The sequence below is a fragment of the Cavia porcellus genome, unplaced genomic scaffold (assembly GCF_034190915.1).
Source record: "Cavia porcellus strain 051 isolate PalLab524CR breed Dunkin Hartley unplaced genomic scaffold, mCavPor4.1 scaffold_20, whole genome shotgun sequence".
In the NCBI taxonomy this organism is placed as follows: Eukaryota; Metazoa; Chordata; class Mammalia; order Rodentia; family Caviidae; genus Cavia; species Cavia porcellus.
The window spans coordinates 66,556,527-66,571,288 of NW_026947503.1; the positions used below are offsets into that span (position 1 = coordinate 66,556,527).

General features: G+C 40.8%; 1 pseudogene; it reads left to right on the top strand.

Annotated features, from left to right (window-relative positions):
• The first annotated feature begins 12,993 nt into the window (after nucleotides 1-12,993).
• On the top strand, nucleotides 12,994-14,009 carry LOC100735995 (serine/threonine-protein kinase 38-like; annotated as a pseudogene).
• The last annotated feature ends 753 nt before the right edge of the window (nucleotides 14,010-14,762 follow it).

The following is a 14,762-nucleotide window of genomic DNA, read 5'->3' on the forward strand; positions in this document are numbered from 1 at the left end:
CATCCTAATCTGTCCTCTTTTCCTTGCTGGTGACTATCCAGTCTCCAGGGTTCAGGATGTAACACAGGCTTGCAGAGGGTAGAGAGGGTGCTCCATGCCAGCCTCTGGTCCTGGCCCTGGAGAGAAAGGGGGTGCCACCATGGACCTTCCCACATGGCTGCTGCACTTAAGGAGGTTGTATCCTCTTGGAGCAGGGTGCACAGGAGTTTAGTTCAGCTTTCCAGATGGGAAAGCAGTACAAACATAAAATATGCAAGACCCTTTCTCAAGGCCAGTCCCTGGGCCAGAGATGTTAGCCGGTGTAGTGGTACACGCCCATAATCCCAGCACTCACTCAGTTGGAGGCCAGCCTGACCCAAACAGTGAGTTCCAGGCCAGCTGGAACAGGGAGATATTGTCTCAATAAACAAATGAACAAAAATAAGCTACAAATTTTACTTAAACTGGGGAATTAGTTTTTGTTTCATTTATAACTTTCCTGTGTGTCTGTGTGTGTCCCTGCCCCGGGAATTTAACCCAGAGCCTTGCACATCCTAAGCATACACTCTACCATGGAACTGTACCCCCAGCCCTTTTGTAATTTTATTAGTCCATATTTGCAGTCCCTAGTGATTACATTCATCCAAGGGAGTGGTTGTATGTGTATATCACATCTTAATCCTCTGCATCTGCTCCTCACCTGCCCCGTCTCTTGGTCCCCTTCCTTTTTGCAAAAGTTTTGTCTCCCTATACTTGAAATGGCAAGACCGGCGCACAGTGAAAATGAACCTCACCCCAGAGAGGTCTGGCCTTGGCCCTACCTGGCAGGGAGGTGGTCTCTGGAACTAAGGAACAACGTGTGAGATGTCTTTGTTTGCCTGGAGGCAAGTAGTGTCCCATGGTGGTGACTTGGGCTTGGGGAGCCTGGAGTCTGTTCTGCTTCTGGAAGTGGCTGAGCTAAAGACCAGCCCTGTGGGCCACATGTGACTCTCAACGAGGACATGAGTGCCACGGGCCTGGCGAGCCCCTCGTGCCAACAGTGAGGCCGTCTTGGGACGGTGCTGTCTCTAACTGCCCGGTGGCTAAACTCTTGTCCAGATCTGGAAGTCGCACTGCTGAGTCAGGAAGTGAGGTTATCTGAGGAGAAGGTACACGATCAACTGCCCCTGCCTGACCTCCCGCTTTCTGGGCCATCTCCAGCTTTGATTGTCCAGCTATTCACATCTTTCCAGCACAGGATATATTTTCTTAATGCCCCCAATTGAAGTCTGCTGTTTGCATAAAAGGAGAACTGGAGGGAAAGATGGTGGGCTATTGATTCTCCTGGAGAAGTTTGTGGTGCTGGTTTTCCTGATATGAACTCAACTGTTCTCACTGTCAGAGGACTTCAGGTCCTTGCTGTGGCAGAGGATGGCTGCAGTTCTTTTTCAGGAAGCTCTGGTCCTTACCTTGAGCACTGCTTCCTGGCTCCAGTATAGATCTCTCAGCCTGCTGGGACAGATCCTTCACTGACCTTTGGGCCTTCCTAGTGCAGATCCTAGATACAGACTTGCATGAGACATTGCTGTGGGCTCCAGGAGTGTGGCTCTAGGAGGATGTGCAAGGCTCTGGGTTAAATTCCCGGGGCAGGGACACACACAGACACACACTCCTGGAGCCCACAGCAATGTCTCATGCAAGTCTGGGCTCACAGAAGACTTTGCTGCGGGATCCAGGCCCCCTCCACTGGATTCTTTGGGTCTCTAGTAAGTGGACAGATCTCCGGGATCATTCTGCACTTAACTTTTTGGATAAATACTATAAAATAATCTTATACATTACGTATCCTGTACTAAATCTATTCCCTTGCAAACCCTGATTGCAGCAATGAGAAATATCTGTTTTCTATGTAAAGACTTTTTTTCATTCATTCACTGAATAATTTTTAACATTTCCTTTGTTCTGAGATAGTTACTAGCCAAAAGAAAAAGTAAGATTTCTTTTTTCTAGGAAAATGAGACATCCTTCCTGCACATAACTACCTTCAGAGCCTGCAGATTGCTTTGCTGGAATATGGCAGAGCTGAGTGGGCAGCTGTGGGTTCTCCTGGCTGAGGGGCTGAGTCGTCCTGTGTTCTGATCTCCCTGCCCTGCTGGAACCCAGGTGTCTCTGAGCTGCAGTTAATAATTTATAGCACTGTCATTGCACTCTCAGAAGGCTCTAAATCCATGCCTTGTGAAGGAGAAGACCTACAGGTCAATCCAGGGCTCTCAACCTACCAGGGAGAGGTATTTAAATATCAAATAGAAACACCCCAGCCAGCCAGCACTTTCTCACCTCTATGGGAGCAGTGTGAGCTTTGAGGGCTTCCTCAAGCAATTTAACTATTTCTCTTCTGTGCTGTAAACAGATGTGGACCAGAAATAACACTTGCTACACCAGCAGTTTAGGATGCTCCTTTCAGCTCTGAGTTTCTGTCACACAGATGCTGCCTTTCCATGCCTCAACATCCGCCTCACGAACCCTCTAGGGTTCTAGCTCAGAGTCACTGTTGTGTCATGTGAGTGGGGGCAAGACATCAGGGGCTGAGCTAGTCCCTTGCCCAAGAAACACGGCAAAAGGGAAAACCATGTTCCCCTTCTGGAATGTCTCATCTATAAATTCTGGGCAATCTTGGTTTGGCAGGTACTGTTCTGGGGAGGATAACGGGAATTTGTAATGTGCTCAGTAAATAACATTCAGAAGTATAAGTTCAAATTTTTTAACTTTTAACCTGAGAACCACAATAGTCATATGTCCCTGGGTTCCTAGAATTAGATGGCAGAGGCTAGAATGGTCTGGGACCACAGAATTTTAGGGACTTTTAAGTTATCTCAGGAAGCTCATGGGCTGAGAGCTGTTCGGAGGGAGCCCTGGCTGCAATCAGAGCTGTATTTCATATGAAACCCTTGGCTTTTCTTTAGATACCTGGTTCACTAACAGAACATTGAAGGTAACAGATTTCACTCAATTACACAACAGGGAATGAAAGGTTAGTTTTCTGTGCCAAACAGTATCATCTTGGGGGTGAAGAGAAGTGTGAGCAAGATGCTAGGGCAGTCAGAATCACCCTTCCCTGGGTGATTCTCTCCTCCATCACTGAGCCACATCAGTGATTTCTCCAACATTCAGTGCTGCAAACTTACTTTAAATACAGCATTAGGGGCTGAGGATTTAGCTTAGCGGCATAAACACCTGTCTTGCAAGCAGGTGGTCGTGAGTTCGATCCCTGGTACCAATTTAAAAAAAAAAAACAAAATAAATACAGCTTTAAACAGGTGAGACCTGGTTTGTTTACAGCCTATTCCTTGTTTCCTGCCCTACATTCAAACATCTTCAGTCTCTAGTTAATAAAGTGTTTATCCCAGGGTCTCTGCCAGGCGATCTTTCAACCTTGTTTGACCTTGAGCATGGAAAGTCCTCATTTGGACCAAGCATTGGTAGATTTTTGGACCCCAGGAGTTTTCTTCCTGAAAAATAGTAGATGAGACCAAGATCTACCACAATTATATGGGGAAAAAAGGAAGGTCACCTAACAGTAATAAGTGATAAAAGTGCGCACAAGACCCACTGAAACACAATAACAAGTGGGGTTCTGACCCAGGGGAACTTGTAATAGCTTTCAACTACATTGCCTGGTCTTTACACGGGTGCCCAGCATAGCCCAGTCTGATGCCATTCAGATTTCCTCTTTTTTCACATGGATGAGATCTCAGTAGAATTTTCAACTGGTGGATGGTATGAAAAGACAATGCATGTGCACCTCTCCCCCCAGGTTATGTTGGGTGGAAATCCAATCTTGGCTGCTTGTCTTTGGGGTGGGGTGGGGAGCAGGCTGTGGATTTGGCAAACACACCGCACTGCTGATCCATTCACCTGCTGATGGACATTTGGGTTGGTCCAGTTTGGGGCAATCGCAAATTGAGTGCTAGGAGCATGTTTTCATTGCTTCTGGTGAATACTTAAGAGAGGAATGTCCATGTTTGGTTTGGCTTGTGTGTTGGTTACATTTTCTCATTGCTAGGATAGATACCTGACACCCAAATTTAAAGGGGGAGAGGTGTATTTAGCTCATAGTTTGTGGAGGTGTCAGTCCATGCTTGGCTGGCTCCAAGGCAGAGTGGCACATGGCAGAGGGATAACAGTTCAAGGCATCAGAAAATAGCAAAAGCAACAAGAGCAAAAATGGAGGAGCAAGAAAAGGCTCTTTCTGCCCCTTATATTGTATGTAAGCTACCCACCCTAGGGCAGGTTAGCACTCACACCCATAATCCCAGCATTGGACCATGAATCAATCACAGACTCTAGATTCAGCTGCCTCCAAAAAAATGCCTGCCACCATGACTGCATGAGACTTTGGGGGGACATCCAGACACAAACCATAGCAGCTTGAGTTTTGGAGCTGGCAATTGAACCTACAGCCTCACATCCGGAGTATACGCTATACACCCTAAATTCTTTTTTTTTTTTTATTTTAAAGAAGAAAAAATAAAGGAAAAAAACCACAAAGCAGTAAAAGGGTACAAATAATACACAATTTCAAGAAAAAAATACAGTAAGATATAACTAGTTAATAGGTTACATATTGTCATCTTAGAAACAGTTGTCCAAATTATAAAATTAAAGCATATAAAGTGTACATTCATACAATGAGATTGCAGACAGTGCCATTCAATGGTCCAACAAAAGTTCAGTAATATGGATTTCCATCCTACACACTCAAACATACATGCAGTTATATCCCTTAGACCACCTTCCTTTCCTCTCTTTTTAATAACAATTACACTTTTGGGGTTTTTTTGTTACTCCCACAGTTCTTATTACTTTTTTGAAGAGAATAAAACCTAACGTGACTAAACAAAACAGAGTCGGTTAGAACAGAAGGATGGGGATAGTACATGGTGCAAAAATAGAATATCAGGTGATCAAAAATGGGTACATCACCCTAAATTCTTAAAGAAGCTGGAAAACTCTTTTCCAGAGGCGTTGTTATGTTTCACATTCCCACCAATCCTAGTTGAGAGTTCTATACCCTGTATGTCACCACTAGTACTTTGACAGATCAGTATTAATTTAAACCACTTTAATGGGTAGCTAATAGTATCTTAGTGGAGTTTTAACTTGCATTTCTTGTAGTGATGCTGAATGTCCTCTCACGTGTTTACTTGCAAGTCGTATCTGTTAATGAATATTTGCTCAGATCTTCATCCCTATTTCAAAATTCTTTTCTCATTGACTTTTGAGAAGTCTTTGTTGTTTCTCAGACATGATTTGCAAATATTTCCCCTCTAGTTTGTAGCTTATTTTTTCATTCCATTAACAGTATTTTTGCACAATAAGAGCTTTGAATTAAATCTTAGTTACCGGTTTTTTCTTTAATAGGTCATGATTTTGGTGTATTTAGAAAACCTTTGATTAACTCAAGGAAGCATAGATTGTCCTATTTATTCTAGAAGTTAGTAATTTTAGGTATTGCATGTGGGTCTCAAATCCATTTTGAGTAAACTTTTATATATGAGCTGTGAGACAGTTTTTATTTTGTATGGAAATGTAGTTGTTTCAATATTATTTGTTGAAAAGACTATTTCTCCTTGGAATTGCCTGGGTATCTTTGAAATCGTCTGTTGTTGTATATGTGTCGATCTACTTCAGGACTCCATTTTGAGTACTTTGTCCAGGATTAGGCTAGAATCATGCACTTTGATTGGTGGAGCTATACAGATTAGGTAATAGTAGTCTTGATAGTTTTCCTTTTCAAAGTACTTTTGGCTACATAGATTTTGGCATTCCTGTGGGTCTTTTAGAAACTTATTGTCAATTTACACACACAAGAACCTTTCTGGATTTTTGGTTAGGGTTTTGTTGAACCTACAAATCAATTTTGGGAAGATAATATCTTAATAATATTGAGCCTTTGAGCTATCTATAATACATATCTCTCCATTCATTTACGTCTCAATTAATTTCTTTCAGTAATGTTTTGAATTTTTAGTATACAGGCCATATGCTTCATTTGTCAAATTCATCTTTCTTTAAAATTTTATTTAAAGACAAAACAAAACAAAACAAAAAAATGGTTAGAAATACTACATACTTTCAAAGGAAAAAAGAAATAGTAATAAATCACTAGTTGATTTTTACATATTGTCCTTTTACAAATAATTGTTCAAGATACAAAAGTGGAACATATAAATGAGAATTCAAACAAGGAGACTAAGGGCTGGGGATTTAACTCGGTAGTTTAAGAGCTTACCTGGTAAATGCAAAGTCCTGAGTTCAATCCCCAGTACAAAACAAAACAAAAAAACAACAAAACAAAACAAACAGGGAGATTGTAAATAGTTCTGTTCAACTATCTAATAAAAACTTAGTAACATGGTTATCAATCCTAAACATACACGCATTTATCCATATCTTCATTTATGTTGAGATTAAACAAACCAAGGCAGACTAAAATCACTCTGAACAAAGAATAATAATATTGCTGGATTTGACATCATGACACTCCGGAATCAGCATCGGATACTATAGTGTCTTTTTTTCCTTCAAAGTATTTGTTCATTTCATCACGTGTCATAAGATCAGTTCTCGTAAACTGTTTATAGGTTTTATGCAAGCATGAGTGGTAACATGTATTTCTATCCTTTCTATATTAGAGGGAGAAACAGAACAAAGCAGGACAGAATAAAACATATTCCTATAGACACATAAAACTAAAAAGATATATAAAACTGCTGTACAAGGAGTTCTACCATACTTACTGTGTTGTCTCTTGTTATCATCAACAGAATTGGCTATATCATCAGATAAAGTATAATTTAATATATCAGCACATAATAGTATTAATAGAAATGCAACTTTGTAGGTAGTGTAGACCTACAAAAATAGGTAGTATCAAACCAGAATGGGTATTGTAGTGAATCACTGTCATTTTCAGTATAATTGTCTATACTCTCTGACTTGATACTATCAACCTTAACAGTTTTGAATAAAATCTGTCGATAACAAATAGCAATCAAATAAATCAGATTTAATTAAGATCAGTCATGATATAACAGTATAAAGTTATACAGGGATCCAGATTAAGTTAATAGGGATCCAGATTAAGTTAATAAGGATCCAGATTAAGTTAATAGGAAGTTAAAGATGATTACTGTGCTATATCCTGATATTTTTGGGATAGCTGTCTGTATCCTCAGATCTAGTGCTTGTGTACAAACTGGCACGGAATAAGTTCTATCTAAGCAGAGTGGTGTGAGTAATATGGGTTTTAATACAGAACTCCAGCCACCTACAACCAAAACAGAACTACACCTAATAATAATCAACATCCCAGAAATCCAATATAAGAACAGAATATTAAGAGCTGTCAGAAATAAGAAACAGATCACTTACAAGGGAAAGCTCATCAGAATTACGGCAGACCTATTACATCTTCTGTCTTTTTTAAGACACTCCCCCAGGGTGTACTGTGCATTTTTGGGTGTCCCCAACACCCTTGGTTTTATATTGGGGGGGCAACCTGGTATTTACCTGTTTCCGAACTTTCTCACTCCCGGGCTTGATTTCTAGTTGTATTTCTTTACCTATTAAAGCCTGTCTTTCCAACATATCCATAAATACTGGTCCAGTTGCCCCTATTATTCTCTGGTTCACATAGAGTTCTGTTTTCTCATATTTGATTTTCGGTCCATATACCCTTTTTCAGGTTAATTATATTTCCTATAAAGAGCATCTCGGTGGACCCTACCTCTTGATCCACTCTGCCTGCGAGCGATCCTCTCTTTTTTTCCCTTAATTTAGTGTATCAAGGACATCTATATTAGAAATTATATCCAACCTTCTCTGCCTCATTTCTGTTGTGCTCTTTTTCCATCATTAGTTGTCTGTCTTCTTCATTTTGCTTTTTGCTCCATTCATTAGGGCCTCTCTGCCACTGTTCCTGAAATCCTGGTACTTTTCTCTCTCTTTAGAATTTACTGTAGTATTCTCTGTAGAGTTGGATTGGTGGTTGCGAATTCCCCCAGTTCCTCTTTATCTTGGAAGCATCTTGTTTCTCCATTAATTTCTAGGGACAATTTTTCAGGGTACATTAATCTGGACTGGAGGTTATTTTCTTTCGGGGCTTGGAATACTTTGCTCCATGCTCTTCTCAATTTGATGGTTTGTGCCAAGAGGTCTGCGGTAATTCTGATGAGCTTTCCCTTGTAAGTGATCTGTTTCTTATTTCTGACAGCTCTTAATATTCTGTTCTTATATTGGATTTCTGGGATGTTGATTATTATTAGGTGTAGTTCTGTTTTGGTTGTAGGTGGCTGGAGTTCTGTAAGCCTCATACATCTGAATATCTTTTCCTTTTCCTATGTTTGGGAAATTTTCCTTAATTATTTCTGTGAATAGTGTTTGTAGTTCCTTTGTTTGTGCTCCTGCTTCTTCATTCACATTCTTTATTCTTAAGTTATAGATCCTCTTGTCATCTTCTAGCCTTTGTATTGTTACTGCTTGTTTCCTTGTTATTTTAAAGAAATTTTCCTTTCATGATCCCACATTGCAAACCTGTCCTCCAGTTCAGATAATCTATCTTAGTTTCTTTCAAGCAGTTTTGCCAGCTTTCAATGGAGTTTTTAATTTCTTGGTAATCTCTTTGAACCTGCTTCATGTATTCTATGTTTTCTCTATTTTCTTCATCAAACAATTCTCCCTTTTTTTGTGCTCCTCCATTCTTCCGTTTTTTCTTAAGAGGTACTTGCCATTTCTTTCATTATTCTATTTATATCTTGCTTTACTTGGTTAAATATTTCACTTTTGAACTCGTCTATGAGGTCCCGAAGATATCTCCTTATGTGCACTGGTGCTGTGTCTGATATTGCATGTTTGCCATCCTCAATCTCCTTTGCATTTACCTTTCCTGGATCAATGTTCTCAGGGTTGGGGGTTGGGGGCCTTTCTTGTTGCTTCCTCTTCTTATATTTTTTGTTCCTTCCATACAGGTGTATATAGGAGGCCCCAGTTTCTTCTTTGTTGGTTACAGTTAGTCTGAAGCACATTGTCTAGGTGCTCCCGCCACTGCAATGGACTACAGAGGTGTGACTGGGGCAGCCTATGCTGGTCCCTCCCCTCCAGGTCAGTAAACCTGCTGAGGGCTTCACTGCATTAGGGTGCACTGCCAGGCGTAGTGACTTGGTTTGGGCTAGCCTATTGGGTCTCAGTCCAGGGCATGACCCAGGTCAAGCGTTCCCCACCAATCCCGCTTGAGAAGGGAACAGCTGACTGAAGTCACCCCAGCTCCTTGTTCTCGTCAGTCTGCATGATCCCAGAATGTCATCTGTTGGAGCCCCTTTTTCTACGGAAGGGTTTTATTCCTATCACTCACTGCAGGTTGATGCTGGTTCCCCACCAGCTCAGCTCTCTGTTTGGTTCCCTGACTCGGTTCTTAGTGCAAGTGCATCTTCCATGAGTTGAAGTGGCAGCGGGCTTTTGAGTAGCTCAGTAAGTCTTGGCTGCATGAGTTCAAGTGAGATTTTGGAGGTTTCAGTCCATACTCAGTTGGTTCCCAGGCAAGATGGCATGGTCGGGCCACAGTTCATGGTGGGTACAAACAGCAAGGTAACGTCAAATTCATCTTTAGAAATTTAACAACTTTTAATATATATGGTATTTAAAAATTTCAGTTTCTGATTGCTTGCTGCTGATATGCAGAACAATGACTGATTTTTAAATACTGAGCTTAAGGAAAGTAAAAGGATTGAGATGTAATGTATCTATGTACCAATGCTCCAAGATGAATGTATTCATTGGAAACATGTACTAATACAAAAATTTAAAAAATAAATACTGATCCCACATTTTGCAACTTCATGAATCCTACTCAACTCCAGTAGATCCCTTCTGATTTTCTACATAGATAATCAAATTGTCAGACAAGAGGTTTTTTTGTTTCTTTCCCATTTGGATGTCTTTTTGTTTATGTGTGCTTTTGTTTTATATTTTTCCATTTTGCTATCTAAATCTCAGTACTGCTGCTGAATAGAAGTGATAAAAGTGTAAACTCATGCATTGTTCACAATTGTAATGGGGAAGAATTTAGTTCACCATAAAGTCTGACAGTGACTGTGGGTTTTTGTGAGTACCTTGTTTTAGGTGAGGACACTTGCTCCTGTTCCTGGTTTGCTAAGTTTTTATTGTTATTGATTGAAGGTAGGATGCAATGAGTGAAATAGGTCAAGTCCATTGATTGTGTTTCCTGGTCTTTCCTTTCTGATTTTCTATTTATTTGTCCTGCCAGTGATGGAGAGAGGAGTGCTGCAAGCTCTCATTGCAATTATGACATGTCTGTTCATGTATTTGGGGCCTTTGTTATTTTGCATCTGCACATTTAGTATTATTCTGTCCCTTTTACAAATTGACTCCTTTATCATTACAAAATGACCGTCTCTGTTCCTCATAATATTATTTTCTTTAAAGCTGTTTGCTACTAATATAGCCACGCTTTCTTTGACTATGATGGAGCCTTTCCTTATTAGTCTAATTTTAGTTTTTGTGGTTTCATATTTAAATTGTGTTCTTCTTCTTTCCTCCCTCCTTTTTAACTTCCTCCCTGCTTCTCCTCCTTCCTTTCTGTGGACTAGGGGTTAAACCAAGGGCCTTTGCATTGAGCTGCCTCCCCAGCCTTTTATTTTTATTTTTTATTTTGAGACAAGGTCTCACTGAGTCATTAAGTTCCCAAGGCTGGGCTTGAACACACTGTGATCCTCCTGTCTCAGTCTCCCAAAGTTGGGGCGCGTCAATGTACCTGGCTTAAAGTGTATTTCATATAGGCAGCGTATAAATCCAATATGAAAACCTTTGCCTTTGAATTAAGGTAGTTAGTGCGTTTAATGTGGTATGATTATTGAAATGTTTTTGTTGACTCTATCATCTTAATATTTGTTCTCTATTTGACTCATTTTTGTGTTTCAGTTTTTTGTTCCCTGCCTTCCTTGGGATTATTTTCCAGGATTCATTCTCTCTCTTTCTTTGGATTATAAGCTGTAAGTCCTCTCTGTGCTGGTTAAGTGGCTGGTTAGGGCCTACCGCACTGTCAAGTGTCACTTCCTGCCTTTAGTGACATGCCACCTGACGTGCACCTTTGTAGTCCTCACCTTTGTCCCTTCCTTCCAGCCTTTGTGCAGTGTTGTCACACATTTTAAACATGTTATGGTCCCTGCAGTGTGTTATGTTTTTTTATATAAATGATCAATTATACTTAAAACACACTTAAAACGTAAGAAAAACATTATATACCTAACTCATGAAATAAGTTATTGTTGATGTTATTCATTCCATTTTGTAGATCTGAATTCCTACCTGATAACAGTCATTTTTTAATCTTAAAAAACTATTTATTATGGAAAACTTCAGAATATGCTAAAGTAGGGAGAGTGGTAGAGTGAATTCCTGTGTATCCATTACTCAGCTTCAGTGACTAGAAATAATCACATTTTATAGATTAAAATAAATAGGTTAAACCATGAAAATAAGAAACATGTGCCCAATATATACTGCAAACCTGTAGAAAAAAGATCTTGGACCCAGGGCTCAGGAATCTGTATTTTAGAAAATTCCTTTTCCAACACCTGGAAGTGTTGCTTTTAGCATTTTTGTGTAGTGTGTTAGAGATACTCTCTCACCAACTTATGTGTAGCTGAAAACTTTGTTTTGCCTTCATTTAAGAAAGATGCTCCCCCTGGTTATGCAAGCCTGTAGCTTATCTTTTTTCTTCCTCACGTTAAGCGTGGACCAGGCTATGACCTCGGTGCTGGTCCCTGCTGTTTTGGGTGAGATGTAAGAGGTTTCCTGGAATGTTTTTTTGCTGTTTGCCCTTTTACAGGCACTTCTCCTGTCATTTTGTCACTTTCACAGTCACAGTGTGTCACCAGGGATTGTGTCCACTCAGCATTTCTGGCCACCATTATAGGTCAGCCCTCTGGGATCATGGTTTCATTCTTTTGTTCTTTTGGGTTTCATGTTTTTCTTCAAGCTCAGTAACTTTTTCTCATCTGTCCGGTGAATTTTCCACATCACACAAAGCAATTTTGTCTGGAGAAGCTTCATTTTTGAAAAAATACATACGTCATAAAGTTGAAACAAACTCTTTAATGTCTTTGTCTTCCCATTCTAACTTCTATATCACTTTTAATTAATTTTCCTCTTCAGAAGTGCTCGTAACTTCCTGTTTTTTTGCATAACTGGCAATTTTTGATTGGATGTCAGACTTTACAGGTTTTGGGTGTTGGCATTTTTTATTTCTTATAAATGTTCTTGAGCTTTGTTTTGGAAACATAGTTAAGTTTCTTGAAGCACTGGGTCCCTTTGGATCTTGCTTTTTTGGATGAACTCAGCAGGGCACTGAGCATTTGATGTAGCTCTCCTCCTTGCTGTGTACCTAGTCAATTCCAATCTACCAGCTCCAGTGCAACCCATGGCAAGGGTAAAGACACCAAGACATTCCAAGTTACGAATGTGTGGACATAGGCCCTGACCCAAGGCCTCCCCCAGAATTTATTATCTCATAAAGAAGGGAGTGGTTCAAAGATGAGTGACAGAGAGGATGACAGGAGCTATGTGAGTAACTTGAGCTGGTCAGGTGGGGAGAAAAGCATCTTTGCAATATGCATGAAGGAGGATACTAGAAGGCCTGGTCTGCATAACTCAATTAGGATAGCATGTGACTGAATTTAGGAGGCTGTTGCTTCAGTTTTTGATATGTAAACTTTTGTGCCCTGAAGTCATAGCCTCTTTTTATGATACTTGTACTCAGTTGACATTCCTGTAGCCCATTGGCTCTGCTGTCTTGCTGCGCTCAATCTTTTACAGAAAGCATGATGGGAGGAAACAGGAAACTGTCAGGTTGGCCTCAAGGATTACATATTAGTACCTTGATAGCTTTATTTGCATTGCTTATAGCCAATCAAAGGGAGAAGAAAATATCATAGCCAGCTCTGTACATATCAATGCATGGAGACAAGACTCAATTTAATTAATGCTGAAACGATTGTTCTGCATTCAAGGGGAGCCGCCCTTGTCTCTTACTTGTGGGTTGTGAAAATGTTCTGTAGCTTTCAGGATAAGTTAAACCTCTACCTAATCGTGGAGTTCCTGCCTGGAGGGTACATGATGACCTTGTTAATGAAAAAAGACATTCTGATGGAAGAAGAGTGTCAGTTTTGAATAGCAGAGATGGGGTTAGGCATAGACTCTCTTCACCAGCTCAGATTCATCCACAGAGACATCAAACCTTCTGCTGGGCAGCAGGGGCCATGTGAAACTTTCTGATTTTAGTTTTTGCATAGCATTGAAGAAAGCACACACAGCTTCCCCAGTGATTTCACTTTCCAGAACATGAATTCCAAAAGGAAAGCAGAAACCTGGAAAAGAAACAGCTAGCCCTCTGCACAGGAGGCGCTGCTGACTACACAGCTCCTGAGGTGTTCACACAGATCGGGTACAGCAAGACCTGTAACTGGGGCTCGCTTGGGGTGATCATACATGAGATGCTCATCAGATATCTCCCCGAGCGTTCTGAGCCCCCTTAAGAGATGTGTAAGAAGGTGATGAACTGGAAAGAAACTTTGATTTTCCTCCAGAAGTTTCCAACTCCAAGGAAGCTGAAGATCTCATTCTGAGATTCTGCTGTGAATGGGAACATGGAATTGGAGGCCCTGGAGTTGAAGAAGTCAACAATAATTCTTTTTTGAAGGCGTTGACTGGGAATGTACCAAAGAGGCAGACCTGCTATAATAATTATTGAAATAAAAAGCATTGATGACACTTCAAACTTCAATGAGTTCCCAGAATGTGATATTCTTAAGCCAACAGTGGCCACAAATTACTACCCTGAGACCGACCATAATAGCGAAGACTGGGTCTTCATCCATCACATGTACAAGTACTTTGAGGACCTGATTGCAAGGCGGGGGGCAATACCTTCCTACATGAAAGCAGCAAATAGGATCCTTGACAAGGATTCCTAATGGAGTGAGGTCTTTGTATTATATGATTTTCCTCTATACTCTTTCCAAAGAGCCTCCGGGAAATTCCTGGAAGCCATGGCAGCTGCCTGAGGTGTGGTAGCAAGTGAATTTTCTTCCATCATGCACCTGAAAATTGCTAGAACAGTGACAACCATTTCGACCACATTGGCTATAATCAGTTGTCTTGCACCATGAGCCAAATGAGCCAATTTGATAGGTATTTTAAAAAGAATTTGAGTTTTCCTAAATTCATCTGCATGAAGGGGAGAAGCGGCCATCCTACAAACTTACTGAGCTTGCAGGGGGTACTTGCCAAGTGTCAACCAGTCCTGCGACGTAGTCATGTGCTGTCTGCCAAGCCCACTGAGTCTTTCTTTCTTCTGTATAGCTGAAGATTCCACCATACTAAGGAAATAGAGCAATTATGAGCATCTCAGCAATCAGCATCCTGGCTGACGGAGTTCTCAGCCAGCCCCCAGGGTGAGGATGTAGTTCTCTCCATACCTCAGCTCAAGTGGTGGCTTTTCACAGCCTCCATTCACGGTGCACTTTATTTATGGTACTGAGATATGGACCCTCGGTCCACTGCTTAGCTCATCCTTGCCACGCTGCTGTTGTGAGTGTTGTCAGGGGACACCAGTTCTTACAGGTCTGGAAAGCCACTGGGCATTGCCAAGGAGTCTGGATTGCATTCGAACCTCACTTTCTCTCAGAAGGTTCCTGAGTCTGCTGTCATGGATCTGCAATACCTGC